The sequence below is a fragment of the Panulirus ornatus genome, chromosome 67, assembly GCF_036320965.1.
Source record: "Panulirus ornatus isolate Po-2019 chromosome 67, ASM3632096v1, whole genome shotgun sequence".
Lineage (NCBI taxonomy): Eukaryota > Metazoa > Arthropoda > Malacostraca > Decapoda > Palinuridae > Panulirus > Panulirus ornatus.
The window spans coordinates 19,338,412-19,356,548 of record NC_092290.1 but is presented as its reverse complement, the minus strand read 5'-3'; the positions used below and the strand labels follow the sequence as shown (position 1 = coordinate 19,356,548).

At 40.5% G+C, this 18,137-nt stretch overlaps 1 protein-coding gene across 1 annotated transcript in view; it reads right to left on the bottom strand.

The window, feature by feature from the left end:
- Positions 1-18,137, bottom strand: part of LOC139747140 (uncharacterized) — a 353,413-nt gene that overhangs the window by 24,875 nt on the left and 310,401 nt on the right. The gene's annotated exons all lie outside the window — the stretch shown is intronic.

The following is an 18,137-nucleotide window of genomic DNA, read 5'->3' as shown; positions in this document are numbered from 1 at the left end:
ACGGGTATATGTGTGAGATGTGTGGTATTTTTGGTGGAGTTTTCATCACAAACAAATATGATAAAGAGGTTTTCATCACTAATCTCCCTTACCTAGTAAGACTGTTGCAGCTTCACAAATTATTAAATAATGTGAGGGGTGCAGGTCTTTCACATGCCTCCTTAGCATCACATAGAGTTACCAGTGTACAGGAAAAACTTAGCTGTAGCATCTGGTAATAATGCATGGGTTGCCACTACAAGCATCATTTTCTCATCTTTTATGCATGACTGCTATTTCCCGTGCAAGCAAGGTAGCGTCTAGAACAGATGATTGACCCTTACAGGAAAAATCCATTATTATTTTGCCTTGAGGTGGAGGCAAGTAATTACAACAAAATTTACTCTATATCCCCTAGCCATAATGAATGGAAAAGATTTTACTGGAAATGGGTTAAAGAGCATGGTTACTGATGCAGAACTTTCCCAACAACAAGAAAGTCTACATATATCTGATCTTAACCTAATGAGTACAGTAAAATTATATATTAAATATATGATGATAGAGTGGCAGATATAGGGTGTTTTGGTCGAGGTGGTGTGCAAAGTGAGAGGGTTAGGGAAAATGATTTGGTAAACAGAGAAGAGGTAGTGAAAGCTTTGCGGAAGATGAAAGCCGGCAAGGCAGCAGGTTTGGATGGTATTGCAGTGGAATTTATTAAAAAAGGGGGTGACTGTATTGTTGACTGGTTGGTAAGGTTATTTAATGTATGTATGACTCATGGTGAGGTGCCTGAGGATTGGCGGAATGCGTGCATAGTGCCATTGTACAAAGGCAAAGAGGATAAGAGTGAGTGCTCAAATTACAGAGGTATAAGTTTGTTGAGTATTCCTGGTAAATTATATGGGAGGGTATTGATTGAGAGGGTGAAGGCATGTACAGAGCATCAGATTGGGGAAGAGCAGTGTGGTTTCAGAAGTGGTAGAGGATGTGTGGATCAGGTGTTTGCTTTGAAGAATGTATGTGAGAAATACTTAGAAAAGCAAATGGATTTGTATGTAGCATTTATGGATGTGGAGAAGGCATATGATAGAGTTGATAGAGATGCTCTGTGGAAGGTATTAAGAATATATGGTGTGGGAGGAAAGTTGTTAGAAGCAGTGAAAAGTTTTTATCGAGGATGTAAGGCATGTGTACGTGTAGGAAGAGAGGAAAGTGATTGGTTCTCAGTGAATGTAGGTTTGCGGCAGGGGTGTGTGATGTCTCCATGGTTGTTTAATTTGTTTATGGATGGGGTTGTTAGGGAGGTAAATGCAAGAGTTTTGGAAAGAGGGGCAAGTATGAAGTCTGTTGGGGATGAGAGAGCTTGGGAAGTGAGTCAGTTGTTGTTCGCTGATGATACAGCGCTGGTGGCTGATTCATGTGAGAAACTGCAGAAGCTGGTGACTGAGTTTGGTAAAGTGTGTGGAAGAAGAAAGTTAAGAGTAAATGTGTATAAGAGCAAGGTTATTAGGTACAGTAGGGTTGAGGGTCAAGTCAATCCGGAGGTGAGTTTGAATGGAGAAAAACTGGAGGAAGTGAAGTGTTTTAGATATCTGGGAGTGGATCTGGCAGCGGATGGAACCATGGAAGCGGAAGTGCAGCATAGGGTGGGGGAGGGGGCGAAAATTCTGGGGGCCTTGAAGAATGTGTGGAAGTCGAGAACATTATCTCGGAAAGCAAAAATGGGTATGTTTGAAGGAATAGTGGTTCCAACAATGTTGTATGGTTGCGAGGCGTGGGCTATGGATAGAGTTGTGCGCAGGAGGATGGATGTGCTGGAAATGAGATGTCTGAGGACAATGTGTGGTGTGAGGTGGTTTGATCGAGTGAGTAACGTAAGGGTAAGAGAGATGTGTGGAAATAAAAAGAGCGTGGTTGAGAGAGCAGAAGAGGGTGTTTTGAAGTGGTTTGGGCACATGGAGAGAATGAGTGAGGAAAGATTGACCAAGAGGATATATGTGTCGGAGGTGGAGGGAACGAGGAGAAGAGGGAGACCAAATTGGAGGTGGAAAGATGGAGTGAAAAAGATTTTGTGTGATTGGGGCCTGAACATGCAGAAGGGTGAAAGGAGGGCAAGGAATAGAGTGAATTGGAGCGATGTGGTATACCGGGGTTGACGTGCTGTCAGTGGATTGAATCAAGGCATGTGAAGCATCTGGGGTAAACCATGGAAAGCTGTGTAGGTATGTATATTTGCGTGTGTGGACGTATGTATATACATGTGTATGGGGGGGGGGGTTGGGCCATTTCTTTCGTCTGTTTCCTTGCGCTACCTCGCAAACGCGGGAGACAGCGACAAAGTATAATAAAAAAATATAAAAAAAATATTCCAACTGCAGGACTTTCCAAAAATAACAAATCTTTATCTCTTTTTTTATGCCATATGAAATATTTACTTCCTACAAACACATAATATACATGACAGTATGGTAGAATTGTACACACATGTGACCAGGCCCACAAATGCATATTTTTTCAGGCATATCATTGCCGCCACCAAGGCTGACTCCGCTGGTTGTATCATGCATCCTTCACTAAATGAAGCAATATGTATGCACTTACTTTACAACACCAATGTTATAGTTTCCTTATGCTCCTACACATATGCAATTTCTCTAAACAATAATGCTATTTCTCCTCATGCTACATCTATGATGTCTCCAGATTTACTATATATTTTTTTTCATACTATTCGCCATTTCCCGCATTAGCAAGGCAGCATTAAGAACAGAGGACTGAGCCTTTGAGGGAATATCCTCACTTGGTCCCCTGCTCTGTTCCCTCATTAGGAAAACTAAAAACAAGAGAGGAGGATTTCCAGCCCCTATATATGTACATATGTACATATATGGTACCCAATCTAACCTAAGGCTGAAGGGGTGAATACCCCCAAAATCTTCACAAGGTATATTTACATATTTATACATGATAATCTTTTATCTTATGAATAACTGCCTTCGCCAGATACACCTTGAAACAGGATAATGCACGGAGACATATCATATTCAGTGAACATGGGTGTTTGCTGCACTCTTCTCTGCCCTTGAGTGGTGTTTGTAAACAAAACACCTGTGCTTTGCTCTTTCCTCCTTTCCTCATTTGTTGTGGAAGGAACTGGGTGAGGAAAGTGTCTTCCCACTAAATGCCCTCGATGTCCTTTAACTCTGGCATCTGGCCAGTCTTCACTAAGTACAGTTGCACAAAGTAGTGATGTCATATTCTGCAAAATGTTTCTGACAAAAAAATGTAGTATCTGGCAACTATCTTCACCTCTTGAGTCCCCAGGTCTTGTTTGTCTTTGCAGGGTTTCTCTTAATAAAAAGCAATCCATAAGTCCATATTTTAAGTTTTACACGATTTACAAACATGAATGCATTTGGCTGTTCTTCAATAAGTGTTAAATTACTTAGCTCCTTTGGTGAATCAAGGTGGATGTGCTAGCAGATGCTGCTGCCTGTAATGGCATATTACTGAAACTTTTATAACCCCACAGTTACAAAGTGCCCTGCGTATGAAGGAGTGAGGGGGTGGGTGGGAGGGAATGGGGAGAGAAGCCATATGTGCCATGATTGATACCACTGGTCAGCTGTAATTGCTAAATAAAACAATACATTGGTTCATAATATCATAATTATTAAGCAACATTTTTGCTATTGTTTCGGTTATGCAACATATGACATGCGTAAATAATAAATTTTTCCAATATGTTGGCAACACCTTCTTGCTGGGATACATCACACTCTTCCCCAGCCATCCTCCACTCCATCCCCCCTCCCACCCACCACAACCTTGAGAACTGTTAAATACCCATCTGTTTGCAACCAGCATTGAAGCTTATTTGGAAAACAATAAGTTTGTCTGTATTCCTCCCTGCTTCCTACCATACTAGCCACCCTTTGTTCCACCTGCCTTGAGCATGTGTCACACACTTAAACTTACTTCCTCTCTCTGGAAACTAATCTATTGTATTATCATTATTAATATATTTATCTTAATTATACTTTGTCGCTGTCGCCCGTGTTAGCGAGGTAGCGCAAGGAAACAGACGAAAGAATGACCCAACCCACCCACATACACATGTATATACATACAATCCACATACGCACATATGCATACCTATACAACTCAACGTATACATGTATATAAATATATGAAATAATATATATATATCCCTGGGGATAGGGGAGAAAGAATACTTCCCACGTATTCCCTGCATGTCGTAGAAGGCGACTAAAAGGGGAGGGAGCGGGGGGCTGGATATCCTCCCCTCTCATTATTTTTTTTTTTTAATTTTCCAAAAGAAGGAACAGAGAAGGGGGCCAGGTGAGGATATTCCCTCAAAGGCCCAGTCCTCTGTTCTTAACGCTACCTCGCTAATGCGGGAAATGGCGAATAGTTTGAAAGAAAGAAAGAAAGATATATATATATATATATCCCTGGGGATAGGGGAGAAAGAATACTTCTCATGTATTCCCTGCGTGTCGTAGAAGGCGACTAAAAGGGAAGGGAGCGGGGGGCTGGAAATCCTCCCCTCTCGTTTTTTTTTAATTTTCCAAAAGAAGGAACAGAGAAGGGGGCCAGGTGAGGATATTCCCTCAAAGGCCCAGTCCTCTGTTCTTAACGCTACCTCGCTATCGCGGGAAATGGTGAATAGTATGAAAAAAAAAAAAAAAAAAAAAAAAAAAATATATATATATATATATATATATATATATATATATATATATATGTGTGTGTGTATGTACATGTGTATGGGGGGGGTTGGGCCATTTCTTTCGTCTGTTTCCTTGCGCTACCTCGCAAACGCGGGAGACAGCGACAAAGTATAAAAAAAAGAAAAAAAAAAAAAATTTTTTTTTTATTATTTTTATACTTTGTCGCTGTCTCCCGCGTTTGCGAGGTAGCGCAAGGAAACAGACGAAAGAAATGGCCCAACCCCCCCCCATACACATGTATATACATATGTCCACACACGCAAATATACATACCTACACAGCTTTCCATGGTTTACCCCAGACGCTTCACATGCCCTGCTTCAATCCACTGACAGCACTTCAACCCCGGTATACCACATCGCTCCAATTCACTCTATTCCTTGCCCTCCTTTCACCCTCCTGCATGTTCAGGCCCCGATCACACAAAATCTTTTTCACTCCATCTTTCCACCTCCAATTTGGTCTCCCTCTTCTCTTTGTTCCCTCCACCTCCGACACATATATCCTCTTGGTCAATCTTTCCTCACTCATTCTCTCCATGTGCCCAAACCATTTCAAAACACCCACTTCTGCTCTCTCAACCACGCTCTTTTTATTTCCACACATCTCTCTTACCCTTACGTTACTTACTCGATCAAACCACCTCACACCACACAATGTCCTCAAACATCTCATTTCCAGCACATCCATCCTCCTGCGCACAACTCTATCCATAGCCCACGCCTTGCAACCATACAACATTGTTGGAACCACTATTCCTTCAAACATACCCATTTTTGCTTTCCGAGATAATGTTCTCGACTTCCACACATTCTTCAAGGCTCCCAGGATTTTCGCCCCCTCCCCCACCCTATGATCCACTTCCGCTTCCATGGTTCCATCCGCTGCCAGATCCACTCCCAGATATCTAAAACACTTTACTTCCTCCAGTTTTGCTCCATTCAAACTTACCTCCCAATTGACTTGACTCTCAACCCTACTGTACCTAATAACCTTGCTCTTATTCACATTTACTCTTAACTTTCTTCTTTCACACACTTTACCAAACTCAGTCACCAGCTTCTGCAGTTTCTCACATGAATCAGCCACCAGCGCTGTATCATCAGTGAACAACAACTGACTCACTTCCCAAGCTCTCTCATCCCCAACAGACTTCATACTTGCCCCTCTTTCCAAAACTCTTGCATTCACCTCCCTAACAACCCCGTCCATAAACAAATTAAACAACCATGGAGACATCACACACCCCTGCCGCAAACCTACATTCACTGAGAACCAATCACTTTCCTCTCTTCCTACACGTACACATGCCTTACATCCTCGATAAAAACTTTTCACTGCTTCTAACAACTTGCCTCCCACACCATATATTCTTAATACCTTCCACAGAGCATCTCTATCAACTCTATCATATGCCTTCTCCAGATCCATAAATGCTACATACAAATCCATTTGCTTTTCTAAGTATTTCTCACATACATTCTTCAAAGGAAACACCTGATCCACACATCCTCTACCACTTCTGAAACCACACTGCTCTTCCCCAATCTGATGCTCTGTACATGCCTTCACCCTCTCAATCAATACCCTCCCATATATATATATATATATATATATATATATATATATATATATATATATATATATATATATATATATATATATTATTATTATTATTATTATTATTATTATTATTATTCTTTGTCGCTGTCTCCCGCGTTTGCGAGGTAGCGCAAGGAAACAGACGAAAGAAATGGCCCAACCCCACCATACACATGTATATACATACGTCCACACACGCAAATATACATACCTACACAGCTTTCCATGGTTTACCCCAGATGCTTCACATGCCTTGATTCAATCCACTGACAGCACGTCAACCCCGGTATACCACATCGCTCCAATTCACTCTATTCCTTGCCCTCCTTTCACCCTCCTGCATGTTCAGGCCCCGATCACACAAAATCTTTTTCACTCCATCTTTCCACCTCCAATTTGGTCTCCCTCTTCTCCTCGTTCCCTCCACCTCCGACACATATATCCTCTTGGTCAATCTTTCCTCACTCATTCTCTCCATGTGCCCAAACCACTTCAAAACACCCTCTTCTGCTCTCTCAACCACGCTCTTTTTATTTCCACACATCTCTCTTACCCTTACGTTACTCACTCGATCAAACCACCTCACACCACACATTGTCCTCAAACATCTCATTTCCAGCACATCCATCCTTCTGCGCACAACTCTATCCATAGCCCACGCCTTGCAACCATACAACATTGTTGGAACCACTATTCCTTCAAACATACCCATTTTCGCTTTCCGGGATAATGTTCTTGACTTCCACACATTCTTCAAGGCCCCCAGAATTTTCGCCCCCTCCCCCACCCTATGATCCACTTCCGCTTCCATGGTTCCATCCGCTGCCAGATCCACTCCCAGATATCTAAAACACTTCACTTCCTCCAGTTTTTCTCCATTCAGACTCACCTCCCAATTGACTTGACCCTCAACCCTACTGTACCTAATACACAGACATATACATATATACACATGTACATAATTCATACTGTCTGCCCTTATTCATTCCCGCTGCCACCCTGCCACACATGAAATGAAACCCCCTCCCCTTGCATGTGCGCGAGGTAGCGCTAGGAAAAGACAACAAAGTCCACATTCATTTACACTCCGTCTCTAGCTGTCATGTGTAATGCACCAAAACCACAGGCCCCACAAAACTTTCCATATTTTACCCCAGACGCATTATATGCCCTGGTTCAATCCATCATTGACAGCACATTGACCCCGGTATACCACATCGTTCCAATTCACTCTATTCCTTGCACACCTTTCACCCTCCTGTATGTTCAAGCCCCAATCACTCAAAATCTTTTTCACCCAATCCTTCCACCTCCAATTTGGTCTCCCACTTCTCCTCATTCCCTCCACCTCTGACACACATATATCCTCTTTGTCAATCTTTCCTCACTTGTTCTCTCCATGTGACCACACCATTTCAATACACCCTCTTCTGCTCTCTCAACCAAACTCTTTTTATTACCACACATCTCTCTTACCCTTTCATTACACACCACATAATGTCTTCAAACATCTTATTTCCAACACATCCACCCTCCTCTGCACAACCCTATCTATAGCCCACGCCTCACAACCATATATCATTGTTGGAACCACTATTCGTTCAAACATACCCATTTTTGCTCTCTGAGATAACATTCTCGCCTTCCACACATTCTTCAACGCTCCCAGAACCTTCGCCCCTTCCCCCACCCCGTAACTCACTTACGCTTCCATGGTTCCATCTGCTGCCAAATCCACTCCCAGATATCTAAAACACTTCACTTCCTCTGGTTTTTCTCTATTTAAACTTACCTCCCAATTGACTTGTCCCTCAACCCTACTGTACCTAATAACCTTGCTCTTATTCACATTTACTCTCAGCTTTCTTCTTTCACACACTTTACCAAACTGTCATTATCATTATTATCATCATTATTATCATTACTATCATTATTATTATTACACTCACGCCAAGCACTGGGATAACAAAACAAAAAAATACAGCACACAACTAATATCTAATGTAGCCTCATATATTTGCCTCTCTTAAGTTTTCCCATGTGTCAAAAGTGTGCCATAATAAGTTTACCTTGTTTTTTCACAACCACAGAATCCCATTTCCAGAATATATGTTATTCATAAAAGGATTATTCATAACATGTAATGAGCACTAATATTCAAAACTGGTAACACTAACCAACACTCTCTCCCCCTATGTAAGTGATAATTTTGTCTCATATTGCTTTGCTTCCCAATATTTCAATCTTTAAAATGCAAACTTTTCTGCTTGGTGATTAAGGCTATAATCTTCACCCAATAACTAATACATATTTAATATCATTTCAATTAACTGTCCTTCACTTGATATATAAGGAGAAATCCGTCTAGTCGGACAAAATACCAGATGTTGCCACCAAACGAAATTCACTGGATTTTGTGAAATCACTACTTGGGGATCTGCACATACTGAAGGTGTTCAGTACTAACATGTCTAGCAAGTGAGAGTATATTTTGACACAATGTTGTGCTCTTTCTCATACACTCAACACAGCTGATAAGCATATCCCATTTACCTATAGTTCTCATTTTCTGGGTGTACTTTACAATATAAACCATTTTCCTTTTATTTCTTGCCACCATGCTTTTCACTGTCTACCCTCTTGTCTCCATGGACAGTGGAAAGCATGCGATCAATACAGTTATCATACCATTTCAAACATAAGATGTTGTAAAAATGACATAAGACTACTTCACCACCTTCAACATCAGGCAATGATAGCATACATTTTTGCTTTGCCCAAACTGTCCCACACGCACCAGTATTCTGTTGATGTAAATAGTGGAACAATTTTGGGCTAGTATACCAATTGGCCACATACTTGATATGACCTTTGCCCAAAGGACCTGGCATGAAAGTCTTCGCTATGGATCCTAGGATACCTAATTCACCATTATCATTCACTTTCCCAGTATATTACAAAATCAAGTTATTTGGGGAGTGACTTTGAGTGGAGAAAATTGGAGGAAGTGAAGTGTTATGAATACCTGAGAGTGGCCATGGTAGCAAATAGAATTATGTAAGTGGAAATAAGTCAATGAGTGGGTGGGGAGGTTCTAGGAGCTTGAGGAATGTGTGAGGTAAAGTAGTCCTAACGATGTTGTATGGATGTAAGGTATGGGCTGTAGATAAGGATGTATGGAGGAGGATGAATGTTTTGAAAATGAAATGTACGAGGACAATATGTGATGTGAGGTGGTTTCAAGTAAATAATAAAAAGGTAATAAAGAGATGTGATAATACAAAAAGTGCAGTTGACAGAACTGAAGAGGGTGTGCTGAAATGGTTTGGACTTATGGGGAGAGTGAGTGAGGACAGGGGTGACAAAGAGGATAAGCGTCAGAAGTGGAGGGGGCAAGGAGAAGGGGAAGACCAAACTGGGGATGGAAGAATGGAGTGAAAAGTATTTTAAATGATCAGGCCTCATGTATGATGGTGAAAGGTATACATGGGATAGAGTGAACTAGAACCATTTGGTATACAAGCTGTCAATGGAATAACTCAAGGCATGTGAAGCAGCCTGGGGAGACCATGAAAAGGTCTGTGGGACTTGGTTGTGGATAGGGAGCAGTGGTTTTAGAGCAATGCAAATGAGAACTAGAAACTGTATGTGAGCAAATGTGGCCTTTCTTCATCTATTCCTGGCAATACCTAAGTACCGCAGGAAGCAGCAGACAAGTACGAATAAACTTTCAGCATCACAAAAATATTCAATCCAAATCACTACCAGATAGAAGGAATATACCGTCTCAATTCCAGTCTCACTTCTCAAAAAATCAGAACTCACTAATGCACAAATGTTGAAATGGCATAGATTTCTCTAATGCCTGTTCCCTTTGGGAACTCCCACTAGGAGATGGTGATGGCAAAAGAATCTCCATAACTCAAATTTCCGTCTTAATTTCCTATGTAGATTATCAAGAGCCAGTCTAATTTTCTGCAGTTTGTTGGTACCTGTAAGTTACTTTCCATAAATTGAAGGAGCTTAATAAGTTCCAGAAAGTGATCTTGAGGCATAATCTTATTGATAAACTCTTCAGCTCACACATCTTATTGATGGTTCAATATTTATTTAACATTTCTTATTATGGACAATCTTCATCATCACAGACAAAAAGTTAAACATTTTACTCCATGTGGTGTCAGTGATATTGGACAGCCTCCTGCTTGGAGGTGTTGGCTGTCTCCTTTGCAAAACCATATTACCCCTTTGTTTCAGTCACTATCACGTCCATCAAATCGCTATCAAAATTAGAATTCTCAGCAACAGAACATGCACCTGTTATGCCTGAATTACTTCTACCAAAAACAAATTATGTTTGAGTGAAGTTAGCAACATCAGTCCACATCCTTTAAACAGGAGGCTGGTGCAACACTGCACCACAATGATACTTCTTTCTGCCACCAGTAACCCTATTCAAGCTGTAACAGGATCGTCTTCACCCTCACAGATGGCAATATCAAGCTCATCTTCCTGCCTTCATTCTTCCACATCTTTGTGAAAATTACATCTCCTTGGTTCACTATTACTCTCCTCTAAATCATCCTTGTCAAGCATACTGAATAAATCCATGTCATAATTTGTATTTTCTTGTTCACCTTATGCAAGGCAAAACTGTTGTACCATATCCTCTGACACAATGAAGGTCACTGGCCACACAAGTGGAAAAAGTATGGACTAATGTATGGAAATATCCTCTGAGATGCCAGTAAGTGAATTCCAACTAATTAACAAAACTAATGCTGCATGCAAACTTTTCAAAAATGAAACCCCACACATGATACTCACAGTCAACTCTCAGAGGGCAGTGTGTCCCATATATTGGAAATCAGCATTCAATGGATTTAGAAAAGTGTGGATATACTGATAACCTGACTCTATCATGGCAACAACAAGAAAGGTACAGTGGCTCAACCATTACTAATGAATACACAAGAGTTAAGAACCTAATGATGCAAAGGCAATTTGTTGAGTAAATACACTTCAGTCTCCAACCAATGACAAGATGGTTCGATACAGTAAGTAACCTGCTTAGACTAGAGGTGCTGCATAACAAGATGCCATGGGAATTATTTTATTTGAATAATGAGCAATGAAATCAACTCTGTGGAAAATGAAGAATGAATAATATTGATTTTTCTTACTGGTTCACTCAAAATGGGTAAAGGATACATGTGAATCAACTAAAAAATTGCAGGTATTCAATGAACCAATGGTGAACGGGAATGAAGATGATACAAAAAGTAAACAAAATGTTATTTTTCACCAGTTCTCTCGGCCCATATTCATCAAAGTGATGGCCATTCTATGGGTGTTTGCATTAAATCACAGATCACCCTATAGTAAAATCTATTAGAAGCAATTACCTGAACCATTCAATCTGTAGGGAGTAACAGTATGTGTATGGTTTACTCATGACTTATCTCATTTAGTTCTTGACACCACAGTGGGAGGATCAGATCAACTTCTAAATGCCTGCAATGGATGCAGCTTGAAATGCATAGGCCCTATGCCACTAGTTTCTTTTTGTAGGAGGTGGTCTCCATCTCCCACTGAAGGATCAAGAGTCATGACTGTTTTTGATGTAAACATTACATAGCCATCAATGTGGTGCATGTTATTGCATGTGTATGTGGTGCATGTTATTGCATGTGTAAAGTGACCACATGGCATCTAATGATACAAAAGCTTTAGGAAATGCATTTTTGTCTAAATTCCTTATCATTAGCATGAATAACAATATATAAGCAATATACGATCTGCAGAGAGAAAAAGCAATATGTAAGTTGCGAAAAATGAAAAAGAAATATTCAGCATGAATGTTTAACGTGACAGCATTCAAGGCATGAAATGATTTAAATTTTTCAATATCCATTTTATTTTAGGTATAAAAGGATATCCTTTATGAAGTTTTCATAAAAATATATCTTTTTAAAGGTGGGCTAAAACATTGATCTCTAATACACCCCAGAGACAAAAATGACATACTGAACTTGCATGTAAAATCAAAAACACAATGGTAATATTAAATGATTTATTATAAATGAAGGAGGTCTCACAAACAAACATGGTATACAGTTTTACAAACATCTTAGTTTCAATTTGAAATATTAGAAAAGTATAGAAAACAGAATTTTCTTGTCAGTCCATTACACTGGTCCATTTGCATTTTGATCATTACTAATAGTACTGATGCCAGCAACATCATTTTAGCCTGACAACAATCGAGTTTGTACTAGTCACAAGGATCAGCCATGCTACCTCTTAATTTCAAGAAGGTTCATAGTTCTTAACTAGCGAAGTTGAATATGCCTGCTATAAATAAAATTTTCAGACACCTAAGTTCAGGAAAACAGAAACCAATGAGTCATTCAAATTTCCTGATGTATGGATTGTACTATGATGGCAGAAATGATTAACTTCCACTTAGAGATCTGAAATGTATATATGGAGAGAGAAGAAAAAGGGGGTGTATGGACCTAACAAGTTGCGGGACATTATAAAGGTTGGCCTGGTGTTGACACTGGTTCATCTTACCCTACTTATAGCTGTTTTACAACATCTAGACTGTACACCTAGACTGCAAAACTGCACAGCACTAATAAAGCATGAATCAATCACATGAGTAAAATGGTTCTGTATCAGCAAGAAAGAATGGAGATAACTTTTAGTTTATGTTATCCTAATTTGGCTGAGTGACATGCTTGCACTAATTTGCCATTGAATTAGTATGCCATTCTATGGGATTTCATTTGCCAAATTAGAATCTAGTGAACTAGGGATAGTACAACCACTTTGCTTTGCAAATTTCAGTCCCAAATGATACCTGTCCATGCCTGAAAAGGAGACAGTCAGATGCTATTAGTGTCTCTGCAGTTATGCACCAGACACAAAAAATGTGAAATCCAGTATGAAAAATAAACAGAAGCAAGAATTTTCTATAATGCTAATGTAGTGCTGTCACTTGGTTTGAGAATATGAGTACCATTTCGTTTATCTATTTATCACAATTAGTCGCTGTCTCCCATGTTAGAGAGGTAACGCTAGGAAACAGATGAAAGAATGGCCCAACCCACCCACATAAACATGCATATACATAAATGCCCACTCATGCACTTATACATACCTATACATTTAAATGTACACATACATATACATACACAGACATATACATATATACACATGTACATATTTATACTTGCTGCCCTCATCCATTCCCCTTGCCACCCTGCCACACATGAAACAGCAACCCCCCCTCCCCCTGAGCACACGAGGTAGTGCTAGGAAAAGACAACAAAGGCCACAATCGTTCACACTTAGTCTCTAGCTGTCATGTGTAATGCACCGAAGCCACAGCTTCCTTTCCACATCCAGGCCCAACAAAACTTTCCATGGTTTACCCCATACAGTTCACATACTCTGGTTCAATCCACTGACAGCACATCGACCCTGGTATATCACATCGTTCCAATTCACTCTATCCCTTGCATGCCTTTCACCCTCCTGTATGTTCAGGCCCCGATTGCTCAAAATCTTTTCACTCCATCCTTCCACCTCTAATCTGGTCTCCCACCTCTCCTCATACCCTCCATCTCTGACACACGTATCCTTTTTGTCAATCTTTCCTCACTCATTCTCTCTATGCGACCAAACCATTTCAATACACCCTCTTCTGCTCTCTGAAATACACTCTTTTTAATACCAAACATCTATCTCACCCTTTCATTACTTACTTGATCAAACCACCTCACACCACATATTGTTCTCAAACATTTCATTTCCAACACATCCACCCTCCTCTGCACAACCTTATCTATAGCCCATGTCTCGCAACCACACAACATTGTAGGAACCCCTATTCCTTCAAACATATACATTTTTCCTCTCCAGGATAATGTTCTTGCCTTCTGCACATTCTTCAACGCTCCCAGAACCTTCACCCCCTCCCCCTGTGACTCACTTCCACTTCCATTGTTCCATCCACTGCTAAATCCACTCCCAGATATCTAAAACACTTCACTTCCTCCAGTTTTTCTCCATTCAAACCTACCTCCTCTTTAACTTGTCCCTCAACCCTGCTGAACCTAATAACCTTGCTCTTATTCACAGTTACTCTCAGCTTTCTTCTTTCACACACTTTACCAAACTCAGTCACAAACTTTTGCAGTTTCTTACCCGAATCAGCCACCAGCACTGTATCACCAGCGAACAACAATTGACTCACTTCCAAGCCCTCTCATCCACAACAGACTGCACACTTGCCCCTCTCTCCAAAACTCTTGCATTCACCTCCCTAACAACCCCATCCATAAACAAATTAACAACCATTATTACTGAAGTAGAAATGTTTATTTCTTGTTTCAATGCAGCTTGTACTGTGAGTGTGTATTAGTCTTGTCAATACATCAGAAATTTCTATAAAATAAAGCACAAAATATTCAAAAGTCTATTCCACAGGTAAAGTGCAACTTCAAACATGGTGGGTAATGCAGTAAGTATGGACCAAGGTCCTAGCACAGCTACCGTCCCTTTCTCATCCGATGCCAAGTACACCTAAGGAAATATGTCTGTTGCCAACCTCCCAAACAATCTTCATTCATTCTTATCTCATATTCTCTACTTTCTACAACTTCCTCCAGTGTTTTCCCCTCTTCTTTCATGTACAGTAAACCCTCAAAGTAATGTGCCCTGATGTAACAGATTTTGGACTTAACGGACAGGAAAAATAATAATACAGTACATTAATTGATAATTTAAAAAATCCTTTACCTCCTTCTAAAACATCTTTACATTCTCCCTAAAGTTTATGATATTCTCTCATCCCAGCTCTCATCTGCCATCTCTTTCAACCCCTGCACCTTCCTCTTGATCTCATGCCACTTTATCTTATACATCTCCCAATAATTTGTACTCCTTCCTTGTAAGTACTGCCCAAATGCCTCTATTTTCTCTTTCACTATAAACCTTTCTTCTTCACTTCAACTAGGTTACATTTGGTTCCACAGACTTTTGGCATTAATAGACAACGTATTAGTCCATAAAAACCAATGGTTTACTGTAATATCAGAACATAACCTCTGTTTACCTTTGAAAGCTTAACAATAATTTTACCATAATATCATTGAAACATTGATTATTTGAGTTATTAACAAGAGAACTGTATTTCTGGAAAACAACAAGCCCATAGCTGGGGAGGAGGCAGTATTCCACAGGTGGAAGTAGTGTTTCTTGGCAGGAAGTGAAGGTGGCAGTCAACTGTTGTTTGCTGATGACACAGCACTGGTGGCAAATTTGAGTTAAGAAACTTCAGAAGTTAATGTCTGGGTTTGGAAGAGTATGTGAAAGGAAGAAGTTGACAGTAAATGTGAACAAATGTTAATGTGTTTACCATGACAAAGGGACAAATTACTAGGGGTGTGAGTTTGAATAGAGAAAATTTGGAGAAAGTGGTGTTTTAGACACTTGGGAGTGGACATGGCAGTCAACTGAACCATGGGAATGGAAGTGAATCATAGGGAAAGTGATGGGATAAAGGTTCTGGAAGCACTGAGGAATGTGTGGTAAATGAGGTCATTATCTGGGAGGGCAAAAATGTGTGTGGTTGAAGGTATAGTTGTCCCAGTGTTGTTTTATGGATGCAAAGCAAGGGATGTGGAAGAGTGGATGTGTTAGAAACTGTCTGATGACAACATATAGTGTGAGGTGATTTGCTCAAGAGAAATAAAAAAGGGAGATGTATAGTAATAGGAAAAGTGTGGTTGAGAAAGCTGAAGAGGGGCGTGCTGAAATGGTTTAGACATATGGAGAATGAGGGAGGAGAGATTAACAAAGAGGATATACGTGTCAGACATGGAAGGGAAAAGGAGAAGGGGAAAATCAAGCCAGAGATGGAGGGATGGAGTGAAAAATATTTTGAATGGTCTGAGCCTGAACATTCAGGGGGATGAAAGGTGTGCACAAGAAAGGGTGAATTGGAATGACGAGGTAAAGAGAAGGTGATGTGTTGTCATTAGACTGAACCAGGGAATGTGAAGCAGCCATGGGAAACCATGGAAAGAACAGTAGGACCTGGGTGTGGAGTGAGGGTTGTGGCTTTGTGCACTGCATATGACAGCTACACAATGGATGTGAGCAAATGTGGCCTTTCTACATCTGTTCCTGGAGCTATCTTGCTAACACAGGAAAGAACACAGAATCATGAAAGAAAGAATGTATAGGGTGGTGAAGGAGATAAATGCAAGTCTTAGAGGAGAGTTTGCACTAAGTGGGAATAAAAGTGCCTGCGAAGTAAGTCAGTTGTTGTTTGTTGATGATACCCTACTGGTGGCAGATTCGAATGAGAAACTGGAAAGCTGGTGACTGAGTGAGGACGGGTGTGTGAAAGGAGAAAGTTGAGAGTTAATGTGAATGAAAGCAAGGTAATAACATAGGGTTCAACAGAGCTAGAGACAGGTTATTTGTGTGCAAGTTTGAAGGAAAAAAATGTAAGAAATTAAGAGTTTCAGATATCTAAGAGTGGACATGGCAGCGAATGGAACCATGGATGCAGAAGGGAGTCATAGGCTGGGGGAGGGGGCGAAGATTCTGGGAGCATTGAAGAATGTGTGGAAAGAGAATGTTATCTGGAAGGGCAAAAATGGCTATACTTGAGGGAACAGTTGTCTTGTCAATATTATATGGATACGAGGCATGGACTTCTTCATCCCACCACTCACTACCCATTCTAATTTGCCCACCTCCCACCTTTCTCATGCCATATAGTTCTTTTGCACATGCCATCACTGCTTCCATAAATTCATTCCATTCCTCACCCACTCCCCTCATGTCATTGCTCTCACATTTTGCCATTCTACATTCAATCTCTCCTGGTACTTCATCACACAGAGGTCCCTTCCAAGCTCACTTACTCTCACCACTCTTTCCTCCCCAACATTCTCTCTTCTTTTTTTGGAAACCTCTACAAATCTGCACCTTTGCCTCCACAAGATACTAATCAGACATCCTTCAAGCTGCCCCTCTCAGCACATTAACATCAAAAAGTCTGTCTTTTACACACCTATCAATTAATATGTACTCCAATAATGCCCTCTGACCACCTCTCCTACTCACATACGTATACATATGTATGTCTCTTTTTAAACCAGGTATTCCCAATAACCAGCCATTTTTCAGCACACAAATCCACAAGCTCTTCAACATTTTCACTTACAACACTGAATACCCAATGTGCACCCATTATACCCTCAACTGCAATATTGCTCATCTACCCATTTAAATCATCCATCCCTAATACCTGGTCTTGTGTATCAAAGCTGCTAACACACTCACCATTTTTCTTTGCATGACCAGGTGTATAAGAACCAATAATCACCCATTGCTCTCCATCCACTTTCAGTATTACCCACAACAGTCTAGAATTTACTTTCTTACACTCTATCACATACCACAACTCCTGCTTCAGGAGTAGTTCTACTCCTTCCTTAGCTTTTGTCTTTTCACCAACCCCTGACTTTATAACCAAAACTTTTCCAAACCATTCTTAAGCTTTACCCTTGAGCTTCATTTCACTCAGAGCCTGAACATCCAGGTGTCTTTCCTTAAACATACTGCCTGTCTCTCCCTTCTTCTCATCTTGGTTACATCCACAAACATTCAGACACCCCAGTCTAAGCCTTCGACGAGGATGAGCACACCCCACTTCACTCCTTCTTCTGTTCCCCCTTGTAGAAATTGAAATACAAGGAGGGGAGGGTTTCCACC